The sequence below is a fragment of the Dama dama genome, chromosome 22 (genome assembly GCF_033118175.1).
Source record: "Dama dama isolate Ldn47 chromosome 22, ASM3311817v1, whole genome shotgun sequence".
In the NCBI taxonomy this organism is placed as follows: domain Eukaryota; kingdom Metazoa; phylum Chordata; class Mammalia; order Artiodactyla; family Cervidae; genus Dama; species Dama dama.
Window position 1 is genome coordinate 33,056,503 of NC_083702.1, and position 22,295 is coordinate 33,078,797.

Genomic DNA, 22,295 nt, shown 5'->3' on the forward strand with positions numbered 1-22,295 from the left:
TTTTCACTATATTTCTGCATGAAACCTCTGCATGCTTACTTCTTTTGGATTATAAATCTCTTGATGGTACCTAGAAATATCCTCCAAAACATATACATGTGCATATAGGCAGGAAAAGACTCTTGATACTGCACACATAATTTTACATAGTTTTAGAGAGTTAATTTTCTACTCTCATAGTTTCGACTATGCACTTCCTCTGTGAAATCCCTTAGGTACTCTTACAAACCATGGGATCCAGGTTAAGAAGTTCTGACCTAAATGTGCACCTACCAATAAAGTACTATAAACTCATCAATATATACAATTAGATGGTTTAAAGCTGACCAGTTACTATATGTAAAAAGAACCTCAAACTAGATTTCACTGATGTTTTACTCAGATAAACATAAAGACATCTGTTTCAATAACTTGAAGTTTTACTATTCTGACATAAACCTTTAGAGAGAGATCAGTATTTTAATATAAAGAGTAATAAACACATTGAAAAAGAGAGTACATTTATTTAGGGCATTGACTTCTTACTCAAAAATTACCCTGTGATAACGTACACATAAATTTGAAATGGAAAGCAGAACAAATTGTTAACTTTTATAAATGAATGTCACCATTTTGAAAAGTCATACCAGTTAAATTTCAAATAGGGATTTTTCTGAAAACAGGATGTATACATATGAGGAAGGATACACTGAGGCAAAAACCAACACTTAAAAAATCTCACTAGAGAACACTAGGAATCTTTCTTTGGTTAGCATGATTAAATTCAATATTCTGGGAACAGGATATGGTCAGTACCCAACACTTGAAAAAGAAAAGTCAGTACTGATAGATCTCTGAAGGGTGTCTTTTATGCTTCTGATTACTGTTGGTGTCAATGTTGTCTGATTTAAAATCCTTTCTAAACTTTTATCTAAAAAAGAGGTGTTTAATGCATACTTGGATCCAGTGATTCAAACAAATGAAAAACTGACAGAAGTAGTTTTGCTTGAGTCACTTTCAGTCATCTAGAAAGACGGAACTCATCACAACTGTTCACCTTTCTATACTGGAAAAAGCCACTGATAACACATTTGTAAAACTTACTGAGTTTCACAAGATCAACAATTCTCAGTGCTTAAACAAGGTAAAGTAATTGAGATTCCAGATATTAGATGAGTGGTTCATAAATCTGTCTAGGGATGGGACCAGCAAGCTAGGTATATGTGTTTTTCTAAAGATTCCTAGGGGATTGTATGCTAAGTGTGGCTGTACCAACCTAGTCTAGATCGTCTGCAAGCTGCTCATAGGAATCCAAAGCCAGATTTTAAGGAAAGATTACATTTTACATATTTTAACCTCTTATAATTGAATGATTATAATCATTCAGTCCTCACAATAAAAAAAAACTGGGTAGAAATTCCACAATACTCAAATATATACTGCATATTTTTTTCTCTGTGATCTACGGAAAGTTTCATATTCCATATCCCTGCTCAAGGTCTAATTTTTAAAGAATACTGTAGAAACCTCAGAAGTTCATTTGACTCTGTAATGAAGACACAACCTACTCTGAGAATAGATCTAACATTCTAAACAGTGACAGGTTTCATCAAGTTTAGGTAAAAGATAATTATTTTATAAAAAAGGGCTCCATTATATTTTAAAATATATAATCCAGTCCATATTTCAAGTATTTTTAATGCATTTAGGACAATGTCAAAAGAAGTGAAAGCTATTTGATGTTTTTTCCAAGCCTAAAAATATAGAATCTTTTAAAAATTTCTTTCCTGCACAATAGATCGGCATTAAGGAAAAGTCTAACTCAGTTTGCATACTTTTTTTGCCAAACATTAAGATGAAACATTACTATCGACTCACACTTAATTACTGATCAGAAGACTAAATAAACATTTAAAAGTGAATTCTCTCTTAAAATGCATTCAAATGGTACTCAACAACAAAAGATGACAGGTGATGTGTACAAATGTAACTTTCAAACTGTGGTCAGTGAGCAGTATCATTATGAGCATGACCTGGGAATACTTTGGACTTCCCTGGTAGCTCAGACATTACAAAATCTGCCTGTAATGCAGAAGACCTGGGTTCAATCCCCTGCATCAGGAATACTCCCTGGAGAAGGGAATGGCTACCCACTTATTTGCTTGGAGAATTTCATGGAGAAGCCTGGCAGGTCCGTGGGGTTGCAAAGAGTCGGATATCACTAGAATGATTAATGCACACATGGGAATACTTAACACATTCTTCTCGGGCCTTACCCCAAACTTTCTGAATCCGAAACTCCAAAGGTGAAGCTTCAAAATGTATTTTAACAAGACTTCCAGGGGAGACTGGTACACCTTAAAGTTAGAGAACTACTGATATAGGAAAATTTGTAAGAGATAAAAGAGAAAAGGAGGGAGAGAATGAAAGGGGGAGATGACTAAAAGCTGCAGTGGTGATGAAAGCAATCATAAAGTTACAGAACAACAGATTTGAGAGGTGAGCTCAGAGGTACTATATCCCAGAGGGGAGAGGACCCTGAGGGGCAGGGAAGATTTATTAGCAAACCCTCTCTGGTGGCTCAGACAGGTAAAGAGTCTGCCTGCAATACAGGAGACCCAGGTTCAATCCCTGGGTCAGGGAGATCCCCTGGGTTCAATCCCTGGGGCGCAAAGAGTCAGACGACTAACAACAGAGGTGAAAATGACCAATACATTTTGGAGGAAAATGATGCTGATGTTTTTTTAATAGCCATGTTGAAATACTGAAACATACTGAAACTGAGGTGGATTTGTGGATTTCATACTAATTGTACAGGTTAAAGAATCAGATTTATGTCTATTTCATTGAGGAAATTGATTATTTTTAGAAATGTACTAAAAATTTGGTTTGAATTTGTTAATAGTTTAATCTCATTTATAAAATAAAAATAAAACAATGAGAGTATATTTCTTTTGATTTTTTAAAGCAGTATCATATTTGCCGTCTAATTCAATACCAGTGAGTGAAACAGAAATTTAAAGGCAAATTTTATGATTTAATAAGAGATTATAGAAACAGGAAAAACAGTTTTGGAAAATCTCTTCATTTGCATCTGGATGCTACATGGGCAGAAGAGTCTAATGGCTGTTTTTCCAGAATCACATTTACTAAGAATCTCAGAAACACTGTGCTCAAGCATAAAATGTATGTTTTCATGTGCTCTCAAAACCACTTAATAAGCAAAAGTGGCATTTAGAGAATTCTAATATATTAACTAATAGAACCTGTAAAAACAAAGAACATTTTGTGCTGTGACAGCCTCATTATCTTCCTACTGATGATTTGTGTGCCGTGTCTTACTCACGTTTAAACATCTCACAAAAACACTTTTAAGACATTTGATGATCTCTTCCCTGAGGGCTCAAAGGTCAACAGTAAGATGTTTCTAAACAAAAATAAGACTACACATCAAAACACTTTCATTTCACTCTAGCATTGTGGATTATATAATAATATCTTAAGAAGTAAAGAAAAACTAGTCACTAATTACATATAATAATTCACCTATCATTTTCCTAAGAAGCCTTTAGAATAGTCCTACTGCAATTAATAAACTTGATTAGATACCAATTCACTCTGAGTCTGAAGAAAGAAATGATACTTGAGGAATTCCTCAACCTGTGATCTGTTTGGGAAATTAATTCTTTACATTGCACAGAGCAATGAGCACAGTTTGTTACACAGAATAGATACTCGGTAAAGTTATTAATATTAAGCTAAGTGTTTGCTAGCATCATTTATATTAATAACTGGAAACTGACTATATGTTCAGTGATAAGTGAAATAAACTGTGACTCCCTTACCCAGTAAAATATGATGCCAGAAAGCAGCAACGGTGAAGCCTACTGGAGCCAGGAGTCAGTACACCAGGTTCAAATCAAGAGACTGTCATTTATTAATCTTGGACAAATTATTTAAACTTTTCAAACCTCAGTTTCTTCATCTAGAAAATGGGATAACAAATAAGTAATTCATATGTGTTATGATGTAATACCAGATCTCCAGAATTTAGTAGTAATAAAATAATTATTGAAAAATAAGAAATATTTCACTTACTCAATTTTCTCTTTGATTTGTGTAATAAAAGTATTTTGAGGGCTAATTGTGAGTCAGCAAAACGATATTCACAGTTAAGTGCAGAGAATGTGAACCCAAATAGATCTGACTCAAATTATGGTTCCACATTCATTAGTTGTGTGACCCTTGGCAAATTATTTAATCTATCTCTGTGTTTGTAAAATGGGGATAATACTATCATCTACCTCATTGGGTCATCAGTGGATTAGAAATTTAAAAATAATGAGTTATATTAGGTAAGGGATTATATGAGTTAATATACATATAACAAGGTACAAAACTACTAACATGGTAACTGAGAAATGTTAAGGGCTATATGAGTATTTCCTAAATCAAAGATGATTCAGGCCATCATATGAGGATACAACAATGAATAAAACACAGAATATATAAAAACAAATGAAGAAAAAGTCAGACCTTTTACCAGAAAAGTGGAAAAGAGGAGAAAAACCCCCTCGTCTACTCACCACACCAAAAAAAGAAAATGCATATATAAGTAGTTCTATAGTTCTTTCTGCTGAAATCAAACTGCATCCATGGAATCTTTTTTTTAAAAGAATAATTTAAATATTTTTGAGGTGGCCCATTTTTAAAGATAATACAAACTTTTTTAAGGAAAAAAAAAACTAGTTCACAAAATGTCATGCGACATTAGTGTGCTTTTATCTCTGTCACATACTCAATTTTCAAATTTCACAGTTTAATGGTTCTCTACAAAGTGAGAACTCCGGAAAATGATCAAAGAAAGAATGTTCAATTACTCCTCATTACTAAATAAAACTTTTTAAAGTCAAAGTCTGAAAAAAAATTAGAGTAATGAATTATTTTTCATAAATACATGACACCAATTACTTATTATGCCATATTTCCACTTTTCTTTCATATTTCTCTTCTTGTGAGATGGACATATCTGTTTTTTTTTTCTTTCTTTATGAGAACATTAGCACCACTAGATTCTCCTGCAAACAAATTTTTAGGTTTCTTTACATTATAAATACAAAACAGCAGAGGTAGTATGAGGAAAAACAGATGAAATACTGACTCTGTTTCTAGTTTCCCTCCTCTTTGTTTTACTTGCGCCTTGACTAGAGCCCCTCAACCCCAGTATATCAGGCTGATTTCATAGCCAATGTCAGTCAAATGCTATATCATTATACTAATCCCATCTTTCTGCTTTTAAAAAGCTAGAGAGCTATTTTTTTTCTATATTAATTAAGACTTTTAATAGAGTACTCCACTTATAGTAAAAACAGCATTTCTTTAAAAGGGACCTTTAGCATGAATTGATATTAAGCAGTGATTTGAGACAGAAGAAACACAAGCTTCAGTTCTCATTTGTAAGCTATCAAGAAGTCCACACACTTATAAAATTTCCCAACTAGCCAAACTATTTATTCATGGTATAAATCAAAATTTCTTGAGCCTACTTTAGCAGATTTATAAGGACCATCTTGTAGCATCCAAAATCACTGAGACACTGGAATTCTTTTTGTAAAACATTAGGTTCTCTGCAAACATTTTTTGCAATTAATATGAGTAATGCTATATATAAATTTTGTTATTTTAGTCTTATAGTTTGGAAAACTTAGTATTATTTCTAAACTACTAGGCATTTTTCTGACCACATGCATGAAATCCCTTCAAATTCATTAGAAGGTTTCAGTAAAAATATAGCTACCATTATTTGAGTTCTTAAAAGGTACTGTTCCAAAAGTTTTATGGATATTACCTTATTTAATTTCCATAAAAGTTGCACAAAGACTGTTATATTCCTATTAAACAGATGAGGATTTACCCAAGGTAATAATAGGAGATGGTAAACTGGGTTATTAAACTCAAGATCATCTAACTTTAAAATTCATGTTGGTCATCATTAAATTATACTGCCTTCCTCAACTGATTCAGGTTCTATAAGAGATGCTAAAGATATTAAAAAATCAAGCTGATTTACTCCCCTCAGAGTTGAAAATTAAATATGAGAGCCATTTAAAACACACAAGAAACAATGAGCAATCATAACAATGACAAATACTAAATTATGTAGTAGCAAATTATATATGCACATGAAATTCAAAGAAAAAATCCTGAAAATCAAAGGAAGATAGAACTACTTTATCATGCCAGTTAGCACAATGTTTTGGGATCATTTATTTAATTTTCTTTCTATACCATGAAGTCAGGAAATGGGTCTGATTATCCAGACCTTATTATTAGTGTTTATTAAAAATATATTAAGTTAAATAATTTATTCCTTTATGTACAGATAAGCTTTTGATATAACTCTAGAAAAAACAGGTAAAGAGGAAAAATAAAGCATTACTTCCCAGAAGCATCATCCAGAAAATTTTATAGTATGCACACGTGCACACACACACACATACACACAAGAGAATATAGTGGCTTAACATAAAGAAATGGAGAATATTAAATGACTATACTATCATAGGAGGGTTATTTTAGTGAATGGTCATGAAAGTGAAATAAAATTATTTATATTTGACCTGGCAGACAAAGAAGTATTCTAGATTCTAAGGGCTTCCTAGGTGGCTCAGTGGTAAAGAATCTGCCGACCAATGCAGGAGAAGCAGGTTCGATCACTGTGTCGGGAAGATCTCCTGGATGAAGAAATGACAATCCTCTCCAGTATTCTTGCCTGGAAAATCCCATGGACAGAGGAGCCTGGCAGGTTACAGTCCATGGTGTTGCAAAGAGTCATATACAACTGAGCAGGCACAAAGGAGTTGAAAAGAAAAAGAACCAAACCATCAAACTGAAGTTGAGACAAATTCAAGTAGGTAATGCTAAAACTGAATAACTTGGAAATAAGGAGGAAGGAGTCAAAGTAAACACAGTTGTTGCTTGGGAGGTTGGAACAGTGAATACAGTATTGACAAAAACAGAATGGTTAGCAAACAGATGATTGTTAAAATAGAATCAGTATATGTAAAAAAAAAAAAAACTAATAAATACGATATAACTAAATTAGTTTATACCTTGAGCATTAGCCCTAACTTTTGACCCTAGCACTGTAACTAAGATGCTATATAATCTCCCTCAGGACTCAAATGATGCATTTATTGTTTCAGATCTTTAAATCTGTATGTGGGACATTCAAATACAGATGCACCTTGAAATATAATATTCAGGTTACAAAGGTAGTAAAATGATTTATGAATCATTATTTTCTAGTGAATGGTTAAAATACATTTTAGTTCAGGAGTTCTCAGAAAATGTCCACTCGGGGAGAGGAGCAAATGGCTAGGTCCTCTTCACCTATTTCTAAACGTGGCAGTTATAAGTAAGTATTGCCTTCTCCTTCAGGGACTCCAGTTTACCGTGTAAAATTTTTGACATTGTATTGTTATCTACAATTGGACATTGAAAGATGAACAACATTTTGTAAAGAAAAACATGTACATGGAAATAGCAATGAGCACCTGTAGAATACACAAAACAGGAATTAGAATAAAATGTCAGAAGAAGATTTTTCCTCATTATTCTAGGAGGTAAGACTAAGGTATGAAAAAAAGATAGCACCATTAAAAATAAGAAGAGTGGCAGAAACTGACACATCTTTCCCTTATGTACAATGGACTTTGAGAATGTTGAATTCCTGGTTCTGGATGTTCAACCTCCAAACTTCTTAGAGGTGATGTTAAAATGAGGAAAAAATAAAAATGAACAACAAAAAGTTCTGCAGAAATCTACTGCTCTGATTGCTTTATTGAGCTGTGGTCACAGGTCTAAATAAGAAGTGATGGTGGTTTTGCTCCATTAATAAATTCTGTCAAGGGAACTTATTGGGGTATATGTATTAAAAATGAAATTCTATTATACTAAATCCTAATTTATAATAAAATTCTAAATCCTAATTTATTATAAAAAGACAAATAATTTTGGAATTTGGACAGATTCATTCTCTTTTACAATTCTACTTGAATTCTTAATTTCTTAACATTCCTGAATATTTCTGATATCTCACATGATTATGATTTGATACTCTATAACCTACAAAAGTGGCAATCCAAAATAATGGCTTGTATTCTTTATCCTCCCCACAGTAAAAGAATATAGTTTTATTTGTGTTATAAAGCTACTTAGTTTGACTAATAGAGCTCAATTTAAATAGTCAGTCTCTTTAAGTCTGAGATCTATAAGACTGAGTCTCAGGATGATAACCTACCAGGTATTGCTATGTTTACCACTCTGAGATGATACAAACACAGTGGCTTCTTACTAAAGTCCTTTGCTATCCATTCATTATACTTAGCACATCAAACAGGGAAAAATAATTAAAAAGCTCCCATTGAGCACCTAGAGACCTTGAACACAGACAGGGGGTGAACACAAAGAGAGGATATTTGGTTACAAGAGTCACACTTCCTCTCTTTAATTAATTTTTTTACGGTACATTTTTGGTGTTTCCATTATTTTTCTCCTATTCCCTTGGTTCTAACGGAAGTATACACACACATGTATATATTTCATTAAGAGGAAATAAAAGGGTTGTCTTTAGTTAAGATGTTTCTGTTCACAGAGACTACACATTTAAAAAATAAATTGTCTGAGTAAATTCAATTATCTAGAGAAGCAAAGGAAATCACATGCAAATGACATTAAATGCAGAGGCCATTCCGACAGCTTCATGTTTATTTTTATTGTTTCAGTCAGTGGAAGGGAGAAGCTGTCAGAAATGTAACATCTCTTCCTTTTTAAAGGCCCAATATTTCTGGTACTAAAAACTGCATGAGCAATAATATCCAGAGAAGAAATTTACTTACTACTAAAAATAGAAGAAAGCTCAGACTACCTCTAACTTAACACCCGTACACAAGTGGGTCCCACATACACTGGTTATATCTTGCCTATATAAAGCAAAGGATAACATTTAATCTGCAAGTAGTCCAGTGTCAGTCAAGCTAATGAAGACTGACTTTAAAAAAAAACACAAAAACAGTATATCTGAAAAAAAGTTAATAAATCCATACATTAATGTAGCCTAAAACAAAACTGCTAGTCCCCTTCTCTGAGAGCAGCCCTGTAAACAGCAGTGCTATACATGACTCTACTAGGCTTCCCAGGTGGCACAGTGGTAAAGAATCTACTTGCAATGCAGGAGACAGGGGTTTGATCCCTGGGCTGGGAAGATCTGGAGGAGGAAATGGCAACTCACTCCAGTCTTCTTGCCGGGAAATCCCATGGACAGAGGACCCTGGTGGGCTACAGTGCGTAGGGTCACAAAGAGTCAAACACTACTGAGCATGCACGCATACATGACGAGTCAGAAGACAACCTTTTATCAGAAGAGGCATTCCAATGAAGAGGAACTAAATATGATATTTTTGCCTTGTTCTTTGAATATGACAAAAATACATAGAAAAGATTTAGGCTGCTTTTGTCATAGTTTCTTGTTGAAAAATCTCTGGCTCTTTGCACAGACTTTACGTGCTACCTGAGTTCTCTCGAAGCATGAATGTACCAAGTAAATGTGGCATATGTTTGTATTTTCTTGCCAATTCCAAATTCATTCATTCAAATCGCTCATTGTTGGCCAAATTCTTATCCAATTCCACAGAGCCACCGATTTTCCTGGAAGTGAATAGCAGCTTTGTGCATGGAAACAGGAAAGTCAATAGCAGGTCTGTACCTGGAAGAACTATGCAACTGGTGGAAAGGATAAGAATTTGACCACAGGATTTCTTGAGTATGGTAGAATCTAGTTCAAAATGACCCCAAATGATGAAGCTTTCACCACTTCATTTGGATGTCAATTCCATAACTTGACAATTTGAATAACTGTAGTTTTTATATGGTCATCTTACATACCACTCTGATTGCAACATGCGTAAGGATTCTTCCATTTAATATATTTGTATTACAGTGTTCTTTATTTACCATAATTAACCTCTCATTTCATTCAGAACCTAAAGGTATATTCTTAGCAAAATAAAAAAAGCTCGACTTTACTCAACTTAATGAGTCAGTAACTACACTGGAGTTTTTACTAGGCTATTACTTTGATTCCTCCTAATAGACCTACGAAGGAAGTGCTATTATGGCTGCTTTTACACATACAGATGCTGAGTTTAAGTCAGGTACTTCAAGTTAATAAATAATTTGAATTCATATCTCTCTGATTGCTTCAATTGTGTTTCTAACCATTATGCTATACAGCTTTTTACTGGGTTGAAAACGAGTAACTGCTCTAACTTTACTAACCGTAATCTAATTTTTTAATCAAAGTTTGTTTTATCTCCATGTCATCTCTGAATCCCACACAGCATTTCTAATATGCCGATTTGGTTTCATAATGTGCTTTATTGACATGTTCCATATTCTTTGCTATTTTTAATTGGCTACATCTTATATTTCATCTTCTTTAACTTGGATTTCCAAATTTAAAATATTTTGGCAAACTTCTAAATGACATTTTAAACACTGCCCCGCCATTCACACACATGAATGAGGAATGCACACAAAATTGTTAACCAAATGCTTACTTTTTGAAAAGCATTATTCGAGGTCCTAGAGGGAAAACAAATCATCTTCCAGTTGCTGAAGCCAACATATTTCATGACTTCAAAATATCTGAGATGACTGACAACTCTTTACCTGAATTTCTGGTGGCCCATCCTCTGCTATTCATTCTTACCCCCAACATTGCTTGTTAAGACCTTAAATCCTCTAAAATATATTCAACAGCCAGAATAATTTCCTACTTTTTTCCCTAAACTCTCTGTTTCAGGGATCTGTCTTAACATTTATATGAAGACCTTTCAGTAGCTTTTACCCAGCTTTCAGAAAAAAAAAAATTATGAACTCCTTTGAATAATCCACAAACTAAGGAATCATCTCTTTCCACTCCACTTAGCAATAGAACCATCATTTAACTCCTTGCTTATGAGGAGGCCATACACTCCTCATTTTCTCACTTCTCTGCCTCTTTCAAATTAAATTCAAGCTTTAAAATATGGTCTAGGTTTACTTCCTTGAGGAATTGTAAATGCTTAATAAATATTTGTGGAGTAAATTAATTTGAAATTTTGGATATATGCATGTAATTTTCACATGTCTATCTCTTGGCAGGAAAGTTTCAATCATGCATTTCTAATAGTCTGTTTTCCCCCTAAATATCTCAGTACATCAAACCGAACACACATACATGTGAAATCAGAATCCTGTCACCCAACCCAGCTGTTGCTCTTGGCTCATTTTTGCTTTTCCTCTTTAAAGTTGCACCATTATTCTCCCAATCACACAGGAGTGGAGCAAAAATCACTACTTTTTTCATAAGTGAGTCTCTTAACCTCTATGAACTTTATTTTTCCTGTATCAAAAATGAGAGTTGTGAAATAAAAGACCTCTAAGAGCTAAGGCCAGGTTTAAAATTCTATAGGTCTATGAGTGGAAAATAGACAAAAAAAAAACAAAAAACATAGCATATAATTGTCTTACCTTCAATCTTTAACTGTTCTAAAACTCTTACCATTCTGTATTTAAATTTAAAAAATGGATAAAAATATAAAACAGGTTAGGAGTATTTATTATTTGCCTTCACTGAAATGGATTAAATAGGCTGTCTGTCCCTATGGAAAGGAATAGGTTTTTTCTAGGTACTACGCCACCACCAAAAAGACAGTGTTCCCTCTTACTGTGAAAAACAGATCTATAAATTAAGCTCTAGCTAGATGTAAATAATAAAGAAGACAATAAAAATAAATTCCACATACAAAAGTCAATATAAAAATTGTTTTTAATTGCTAATAATATATTACACATACAACATACATATGCATGTATCTCATATATATATGTACATGTATATACATGTATACATATTTGTACATATATATAAACTAAAAACCAATTAGTTTTATTCTCAATTGAAAATGACATTTTGAAGAAAATGTGGAGAAATGACAAAAATCCCAGGTACATAACTTTAATTTCTTTCCCTTCTTTCCTTCTTTTTTTCTTTCTTTCCTTTTATCTTGATTTTTCAACAACTGTGCTAAAATCTCAACTACTTTTAATATTAACTGGTATAATCCGATTTCATATGGTGCCTTTTCTACTTGAAGTAAACTGTTCTGTTCCACAGCTCAACTCAGCATTTCTGGGAACAAGAAGTCAAGTAAGATTTCTTTTTGTCGATGTTTCTAAAATGCTCAACTATCCATTTGATTTTGCCACATTTTGACTGGTCTGGTGGAATAATGTTAAGGCAGGGAAGAAAATATACTGCAAGTACTTCGAAGCAAATAAAAACTATTTTTTTCATATTTGAGCAAGAAAAGTAAATATAGATATTCCTGGTCCTTTCTCATACTCTTCACAGGCCTACTGCAATCTCTGTATAATACAGTCCTCAGTAGCATTTATTTTTTCCCTGATACAGAACAGAGGAAAAAATGGTTGGTCTTATTTCCCAGAACTTACTTGATATTTTATGTATTTATTTAAACTACAAATCAGTCAATTACTGGCCAAAATATTTGAAGGATTTGTTCAAACAGGGGGCCCATCTCCCCTTATTCTCACTCCATCCCAGACTAAACCCTGGTTCAATTCTGCTTTCACAGATTTGGTCTGGAGACAAATTTGGATTAGACTTTTTTGCTTTCTATCCTAAGACACATATTTAGAGTCAAAATTAAATCATAAATTAATGTTTAATTCATGAAACAGTATGTTTATAAAGCCATTTATGCATCTCTATCCTTTCATGGTTCCCCAACAATTACAGATCATAAGCTCCAAATTTCTGATAGCACTCAAGGCCCCTTACAATCTGCCATTAATCTAATTTTTCAACTTTATTCCACTAAAATATGGTCTTTTGAGTTAGTCCCATTCTTACTGGACTTGTGACTTTATTTTATTCTCTCTGCTTTGGTATCCATATCAAGAAAATGAAAATAATGACACTGTGTTTTCAGAGGTAAACATTACATGACCTGACAAATATAAAGGTTTAACACAATTCTTAGCCCATATTTACCTTTCGATAAATATTATTTCCTTTTCACTAGATTCTTTGAAAGCACACTCTAATCAAATAACCCATATTACCTATTGTTACTAAAGCTGAAGCTCCAATACTCTGGCCACCTGATATGAAGAGCTGACTCAGTGGAAAAGACTCCAATGCTCAGAAAGACTGAAGGCAGAAGGAGAAGGAGTCGGCAGAGGATGAGATGTTTAGATAGTATTACCGACTCAATGGACATATATTTGAGCAAACTCTGGGAGACAGTGGAGGACAGAGGAGCCTGGCATGCTGCAGTCCATGGGGTCGCAAAGAGAGACACGACTTAGAGACGGAGTAACAACCACTACCACACGCAAACCTAGAAATTCCCTGAATAGACATAAACAGGAGTACATTGTGTGTAAATTTTCACAGCCTTACCTAGATGTGTTCCCTTTTCTGAGCACTTTCCTTTTGCTCTGCTTGGAATATCCCCTTCGACTCTATTTCTCTCCACATCATCTTGCATTTTCAAATCATAGCTATCCTTCAAGACTAAGTTTATCTGTTTTCGTTTTTAGAAAGCCCTTCTTCACTTCCACCCTCTCAGTGAAACTCCTCCAAGAGCCACTCTACTGCCCCACATTTGAAGTGAATCCAACTCATTCCTGATTTACTGTGATTTGCACACATATACAGGATGTGTTTGAGGAGCGGTCCTCAAAGCACCAATCCACAACAAGCTGCCCCCAAACGGAAATCAATCCTATCAATACGCACCCTTAAGTTGAGTTCAGCTGATGTTCTTTTCCTACCAAGACTTTCTCGATGAAGCACAGACCATATTTTCAGCAGCACTGCTCTGGAACCATTTGCTCCTTTTCTTCTTCAGCCAGAAAATGCTGTTCTTCCCCCATAAACTCCCATGTGCTGTGCTTAGTCACTCAGTTGTGTCTGACTCTTTGTCACCCAATGGACTGTGGCCCGCCAGGCTCCTCTGTCCTTGGGGATTCTCCAGGAGAGAATACTGGAGAGAGTAGCTACGCCTTTCTCCAGGGGATCTTCCCGACCAAGGGACTGAAGCCACGATTCTTGCACTGCAGGTGGATTCTTTTTTCTTTTTTTCAGGTGGATTCTTTACCACCTGAGCCACCAGGGAAGCCCAAGAATAACAGAGTGGGTAGCCTAGCCCTTCTCCAGGGGATCATCCCCGTCCATTTATCGAACCAGGGTCTCCTGTACTGCAGGCAGACTGTTTACCAGTTGATCTACCAGGGAAGCCCATAAACTCCCATAGCATATCATAAACCCCTCCACTTGTAACACTCACCACAGTATTATCAAAGCCTTAATTAGGATTTTTATGCATATCCAGTGTCTGATTGTGAATTCTCAAAGATAAAATGTGCCCTTTTCATGTTTTCATCTAGCATATTTCATACCTAAAATATTGCATAAATGTTAGCTTAAATGAGATGACTTCTCTCCCCTATCACTACACTGAAGGATGCGGCATTTAAGATGTAGGTAAAACACGCCCTTCTTTGTGACAATATTCTCCTGTCATTCTGGTAGTCATAGTACACCTGGGTGCAGACAGTACTGGAGAGTATTGAAGTAAAGACTATATGTACAGGGTGCTTAGAATGAAAGAGAAGTAATTGAGAATACAATGAAGAGCACAGTAGCATACAGAACTTCATGTCATAAGTAAAAGGACAGCTGACTTATTTCTCAAAGATTTAACACAGTTTGATAAACCATCTGCCATTCAACTAGAATATTACGGAGATGGAGGAAGAGGCAGAAACAAAACTACAGTGAGAATTATATCCAATTTCCAAACTTTTTCCCATTATAAACCTAGAGACCTATCAAATGCTAACACATTTCTTCAATACAGGCTCTATTTCTTGACTTCTTCCAAACAAGAAAGCATATAACAATGAACATTATAACGAGTAATAAAAATAAAACCTAATCTTGAATTTATATATATATATACATATATATGTATATATAACTTCACAAATAGCTTATAAACTTTTTTAAAATGCAACAATTCAAACTACTTAGGGTACACTAGAAAACCAATACAGTTCCACTTGCATAGTCCAACACAGAAGTTGAGCCTATTTGTAGCTAAGCTTACAAGGTCTAAGGTTCTTATCACAATCCCACAATAACTATCCAACCTACTTTTCCCTTTTAGCTATATAGCCAGGTGTTTGGACATGAAAATAGGACTCTGTGTCAATTTTATCCTGAATTGGATTTGTGCCATTCCTAGTGGTTTTGCTGTATTCATATTTCTTTCGATGATTTCTGGTTGTACTGATCTTGCAATTTTTTTTACTACTGCTACTTATATAAGATTTACTACAATGTCGTTTTTATTTTATTCAGTAGAGGTGCATAAATGAGGCACTTCACTCACTAAGGAAATCTCTTTATAATTACAGGGATCACATAAAAATCCCCTTCTCCACCATGGAAATCTAGTAGCTATTTGCAAGTAACAAAAATATTTAACTATTCAAAATCAGATGAAGGGGCAATTGTATTCTTTTAAAATTACAAAGGAAAAATCTGAAGGCATATCATATATTTTCCTCAAAAAATAATAAACAGTACCTTTGTGAGAAATATTTAAAGAAACAAAATGTATATAATATATATATATGTATATATATATATATGGCTCATATATTAAACTTAAAAAGCATTTCAGTTACAAATAATCAAAAGTTTTCTTTTTTTGTCTGTTTTTGATTGTTTCACTATATCTGAATGAAGTACTCAACAAGAAGAAATAAAATATGGAATGAAAAACAGTACCATATGAACATAATTTTTGTTCCTTTCATGTTTTTATTAAATCTGTCTTATAGTTAATTGCATTACACAGAGTTACTAAAAACTTCTACCTTTATGTAAACTGCTACACTTCATACAATACACAGATTATTGTACAAAGTAAATAGTAACCTGACTTTTGCTTTGGATGAGAACATACATGAATATTAGGATAGGTTGTTCAATATCATGATTCAATACTAGAGGATTATGTTAACAAAGTGACCTGTAAATAAGAATGACACTCTGACCTCAGACACAGAATAATTAAACATGGAATGTAAGAGAGTGGGTAAGAGGATTGGAGAAGAGAAAGAAGGGAAGCAATAGGAGCTCTATATAAAAGGCAACTATGTGAAATTCTTTCAAAATTATTTACTGTTTTACCCACCACCAGGGCTACATAATCATCTTCCTAGGCCCTAAGAAATCATGTCTTCATAAACTCCCTTCCCTCCATTAAAAAAATTTTGATAGTAATAGTTTTAAAATACATAATATATTTAAAACTATATTTTGTGACTCTAGTGGTAGAAATATAAAAACAATAGTATTATATACTAAAACATTTTCTTCAATATAAAAGTTCATGTTTTTCTTCATATTTTAAAAGAACTCAAAACATTCTCATGGACCCTGAAAGTACTATTGCCTATAATGCTTGATGGATAAAAGGGCCCTGTCTATGTCAATAGGTTTTCTCTCCAAGCAATTTTTCTTGATTCTCAATATTCTAAGACTACGTGGTAGTGTTACATCTTTGCAAAGACTGATTTAACACAAGCTTTATATTACATTTATTTTCACTGAATGTTTTGTGTGTTACATTTATCTACTTGTCTACCTGCAACAGAGCTTCCCTAAGTGGCTCAGTGGTAAAAAATCGACCTGCCAAGGCAGGGCACATGGGTTTGACCCCTGGTCTGGGAAGAACCCTTGCAGAAGAAAATGGCAACCCGCTCCAGTCTTCTCGCCTGGAGAACTGCACGGAGCCTGGTGTGTTACAGCCCGCAGAGTCACAGCGAGCTGGGCAAGCCTTGGCAACCGAAAAGCAGCATCAGCATAGCTCCCACGCGGTCACCAATGACTCTGTGAGCTCTCATCTTAAACCCTCAAAACTACAAATACAAACACACATACAGCTGGGCTCATTCTCATCTTCTAGAAGTTGTATTATCTGTCATTAAATGATCTGAAAGTAAGAGTCTCTTATGATTTGATACCAAAAAAGCATCAAAACAACCGAAAACTGTATAGACAATACTGCGTAAACTTCAAAGCTGCTAAAAGACTGGATCTTAAATGTTCCCACCATAAAAAAAAAATAATAATAAAATAACTATATAATGTGATAGAAGTGTCTATTAGCTTCACATCCACGGGCAGAGAAGCCCCAGCAAGACGGTAGGTGCTGGAGCAGCGGCTGCCCATGCTGGAGCGACTTTGAGGAGATACCTCATGTTCAAGGGCAGAGAAGCCCCAGCAGGGTGGTAGGCACCGGAGCAGCGGCGGTGTGGCGCTGGGGCAACTTTAAGGAGATGCCCCACATCCAAGGGCAAAGGAGAAGCCCCAACAAGATGGGAGGAGGGGCGAACTGCATTTAGAATCAAACCCCATACCCGCTAGAGATGCTCAGATGGCTCAAACAAACCTTGCGCGAACCAGGACCCAGAGACCCCACAGAGACTGAGACAGAACTGTGTTTGCGTGTCTCCGGAGGTATGGGTCAGCAGTGGACTGCCATGGGGGCAGAGGTTCTGGGTGCAGTACACCTGGGTATGGCACAAGCCCTCTTGGAGGAGGTCACCATTAACCCCACCACAGAGCTGCCAGAACTCACACAGGACTGCAGAAACAGACTCTTGGAGGGCACAAACAGAGCCTTGTGCTCATCAGGACCCAGGAGAAAGGAGCAGTGACCCCACAAGAGACTGACTCAGACTAGCCCAGGAGTGTCCAGGAGTCTCCGGCAGAGGCCTGGGTCACTGGTGGCCTGGTGCAGGGTTGGGGGCATTGAGTGTAGCGCTGCATGCATGGGACCTTTGAAGGAGGTCTCCATTATCTTCATTACCTCCACCATAGTTTGGCCCCAGGTAAATAACAGGGAGGGAACACAGCCCCACCCATCAACAGGAAATTGGATTAAACATATACTGAATTATGTCCCCCCATCACCTGATCAGAGAAGACCCAGTTTCCCCCTCAGTCAGTCTCTCCCATCAGGAAGCTTCCATAAGCCTCTTATCCTGCTCCATCAGAGGGCAGACAGACTGAAAATCACAATCACAGAAAACTAATCTGATCACATGGACCACAGCCTTGCCTAACTCAATGAAACTGTGAGCCATGCCACCTCCCTACATGGTGGAGAATTCTGACAAAACGTGGTCCCCTGGAGAAGGGAATGGCAAACCACTTTAGTATTATTGCCTTGAGAACCCCATGAACAGTATGAAAAGGCAAAAAGACAGGACACTGAAAGATGAACTCCCCAGGTTGGTAGGTGCCCAATATGCTACTAGAGATCAGTGGAGAAATAACTCCAGATAAATGAAGAGAGGGAGCCAAAGCAAAAACAACGCACAGTTGTGGATGTGACTGGCGATGGAAATAAAGTCTGATGCTGTAAAGAGCAATATTGCATAGGAACCTGGAATGTTAAGTCCCTGATTCAAGGTAAATTGGAAGCGGTCAGACAAGAGATGGCAAGAGTGAACATCAATATTTTAGCAATCAGTGAACTAAAGTGGACTGGAATGGATGAATTTAACTCAGATGACTATTGAATCTACTACTGTGGGTCAGAATCCTTTAGAAGAAATGGAATAGCCCTCATAGTCAACAAAAGAGTCTGAAATGCAGAATCTGGGTGCAATCTCAAAAACAACAGAATGATCTCTGTTCGTTTCCAAGGCAAACCATTTAATATCACAGTAATCCAAGTCAATGTTCCGACCAGTGGAGAAGGAAATGGCAACCCACTCCAGTAATCTTGCCTGGAGAATCCCATGGACAGAGGAGCCTGGCAGGCTACAGTTCATGGGGTTGCAAAGAGTCAGGCATGACTGAGCATCTATCACTCACTCACTCATGCATGCCCCGACCAGTAATGCTGAAGAAGCTGAAGTTGAATATTTCTATGAAGACCTACAAGACCTTCCAGAACTAACACCCAAAAAAGATGTCCTTTTCATTACAGGGGACAGGAATGCAAAAGTAAGAAGTGAAGAAACACCTGGAGTAACAGGCAAATTTGACCTTGGAGTACAGAATGAAGCAGGGCAAAGGCTAACAGACTTTTGCCAAGAGACTGTGCAAGAGAAGACTCTACACATGGACATCACCAGATGATCAAACTGAAATCAGATCAATTATATTCTTTCTAGCCAAAGATGGAGAAGCTCTATACAGTCAGCAAAAACAACACCAGAAGCTGACTGTGGCTCACATCATGAACTCCTTATTGCCAAATTCAGACTTAAATTGAAGAAAGTAGGGAAAACCAGTAGACCATTCAGATATGATTGAAATCAAATCCCTTACGATTATACAGTAGAAGTGAGAAATAGATTTAAGGGATTAGATCTGACAGAGTGCTTGAAGAGCTATGGATGGAGGTTCATGACATTGAACAGGAGGCAGGGATCAAGAGCATCCCCCAAGAAAAAGAAGTGCAATAAGGCAAAATGGTTGTCTGAGGAGGTGTTACAAATAGCTGTGAAAAGAAGAGAAGCAAAAAGTAAAGGAGAAAAGGAAAGATATACCCATTTGAATGTAGAGTTCCAAAGAATAGCAAGGAGAGATAAGAAAGCCTTCCTTAGTGATCATTGCAAAGAAACAGAGGAACAACAGAACGGGAAACAGAACGGGAAAGACAAGAGATCTCTTCAAGAAAATCAGAGATACCAAGGGAATATTTCATGCAAAGATGGGCTTAATAAAGGACAGAAATGGTATGGACCTAAGAGAAGCAGAAGACAGTAAAAGAGGTGGCAAGAATACGCAGCAGAACTATACAAAAAAGATCTTCATGACTCAGATAATAACGATGGTGTGATCACTCACCCAGAGGCAGACATCCTGGAATGCGAAGTCAAATAGGCCTTAGGAAGCATTACTACGAACAAAGCTAGTGGAGGTGAAGGAATTCCACTTAAGCTATTTCAAATCCTAAAAGATGATGCTGTGAAAGTGCTGCACTCAGTATGTCAGCAAATGTGGAAAACTCAGCAGTGGCCACAGGACTGGAAAAGGTCAGTTTTCATTCCAATCCCTAAGAAAGGCAATGCTAAAAAATGCTCAAACGACCACACAATTGCACTCATCTCACACGCTAGTAAAGTAATGATCAAAATTCCCCAAGCTACCCTTCAACAATATGTGAACTATGAACTTCCAGAAGTTCAAGCTGGATTTAGAAAAGGCAGAAGAACCAGAGCTCAAATTGCCAACATCCATTGGATCATCGAAAAAGCAAGAGTTCCAGAAAAACATCCTCTTCTGCTTTGTTGACTATGCAAAAGCTTTTGACTGTGTGTATCACAACAAGCTATGGAAAATTCTTAAAGATATGGGAATACCAGACCACCTGATGTCCCTCCTGAGAAATCTGTATGCAGGTCAAAGCAACCGTTAGAACTGGACAAGGAACAACAGACTGGTTCCAAATAGGGAAAGAAGTATGTCAAGGCTGTATATTGTCACCCTGCTTATTTAAGTTATATGCAGAGTACATCATGAGAAACACTGGGCTGGATGAAGCACAAGATGGAATAAAGATAGCCGGGAGAAAACATCAATAACCTCAGATATGCAGATGATACCACACTTATGGCAAAGAGGAACTAAAGAGCCTCTTCCTGTTGAAAGTGAGAAAAAGGCTGGCTTAAAACTCAACATTCCAAAAACTAAGACCATAGCATCTGGTTCCATCACTTCATGGCAAATATATAGGGAAACAGTGGAAACAATGGCAGACTTCATTTTCTTGGGCTTCAAAATCACTGCAGATGGTGACTGCAGCCATGAAACTAAAAGACGTTTGCTCCCTGGAAGAAAAGCTATGACCAACCTAGACAGCATATTAAAAAGCAGAGACACTACTTTGCCAACAAAGGTCCCTCTAGTCCAAGCCATGGTTTTTCCAGTGGTCATGTATGGGTGTGAGAGTTGGACCATAAAGAAAGCTGAGCACTGAAGAATTGATGCATTTGAATTGTGGTGTTGGAGAAGAGTCTTGAGAGTTGCTTGGACTGCAAGGAGATCCAACCATTTCATCCTAAAGGAGCTCAGTCCTGAAATATTCATTGGAAGGACTGATGCTGAAGCTGAAACTCCAATATTTTGGCCACCCTATGCAAAGAACTGACTCATTTGAAAAGATCCTGATGCTGGGAAAGATTGAAGGTGGAGGAGAAGGGGACGACAGAGGATGAGATGGCTGGATGGCATCACCGACTCAATGGACATGAGTTTGAGTGGACTCCAGGACTTGATGATGGAAAGGGAAGCCTGGTGTGCTGCAGTCCACAGGGTTGCAAAGTCGGATATGACTGAGCGACTGAACTAAACTGGACTGATAAGGGTATTCATATTAAAATATATATGTAATCAAATCAGCACATTGTACACAGCAAGCTTACACAATTGTATCTCAATAAATATTTTAAAATAAATTAAATAAAACTGAAAACTCTACATGTATTCTGGGTATAGACTGGAAGCAGGACTATTAAAATACTGGATTATTAGTTTAAATTACTTCTTTCCTTTTCATGGATATTGAAGTCACAGTTCTCAATATACACTTTTATGATCATATTATTAATAATATTTAGCTGGACTATTTAGTACTAGTTTGCTATACAGCTTGAGATTTGTATTATATAATTATTAATATATCCTTGATTTTAGAACACTTGGGGAGAAAGTTATCGAAAAAATTCTGAAGGCTGCCTATGTAACTATGCAAGTAATGGGGACACAAATCTTGCTAGCCGTGTTAGCCAGTGTACTATAGAAATCAAAGGGGTGATAAATATTCCCAGTATATAAATTGTTTTCATATTCAGTGATGAATTAATGCTAAACCAGTGGAATAAAATATATTCACCAAATGCACAGATACTCAAAATGACCTTTGCTCTCAAACTCTCTAATGCTGTAAAATATTAGCAAGGTCTAGTTTAATATCTTACTTTCCTCATATGAGACAGCTTTAGCAAATAAAAAATAATCATTTTTTAAAGTTACATTATTTTCAAATAATAAGCAAAAATTCTCTTTCACTGTAAAAAAATTCATATTTTCATTTTTCATTAAATCAATATCTCTGAGCACTTGATTCCAGGGCCAAGAATTAACTTTAACG

General features: G+C 36.0%; 1 protein-coding gene across 5 annotated transcripts in view; it reads right to left on the reverse strand.

Annotated features, from left to right (window-relative positions):
- The window catches only part of SOX5 (SRY-box transcription factor 5), a 1,090,517-nt gene that overhangs the window by 330,543 nt on the left and 737,679 nt on the right, over positions 1-22,295 (reverse strand). Inside the window, exon 1 of one of the 5 annotated variants that reach the window (XM_061125138.1) lies at positions 3,825-3,916. The exons of the other annotated variants lie outside the window; for them this stretch is intronic. The gene's annotated coding sequence lies outside the window, so the exon portion shown is untranslated. Of the gene's footprint in view, positions 1-3,824; positions 3,917-22,295 lie in introns of those variants that run through there. 5 annotated transcript variants of the gene reach the window in all.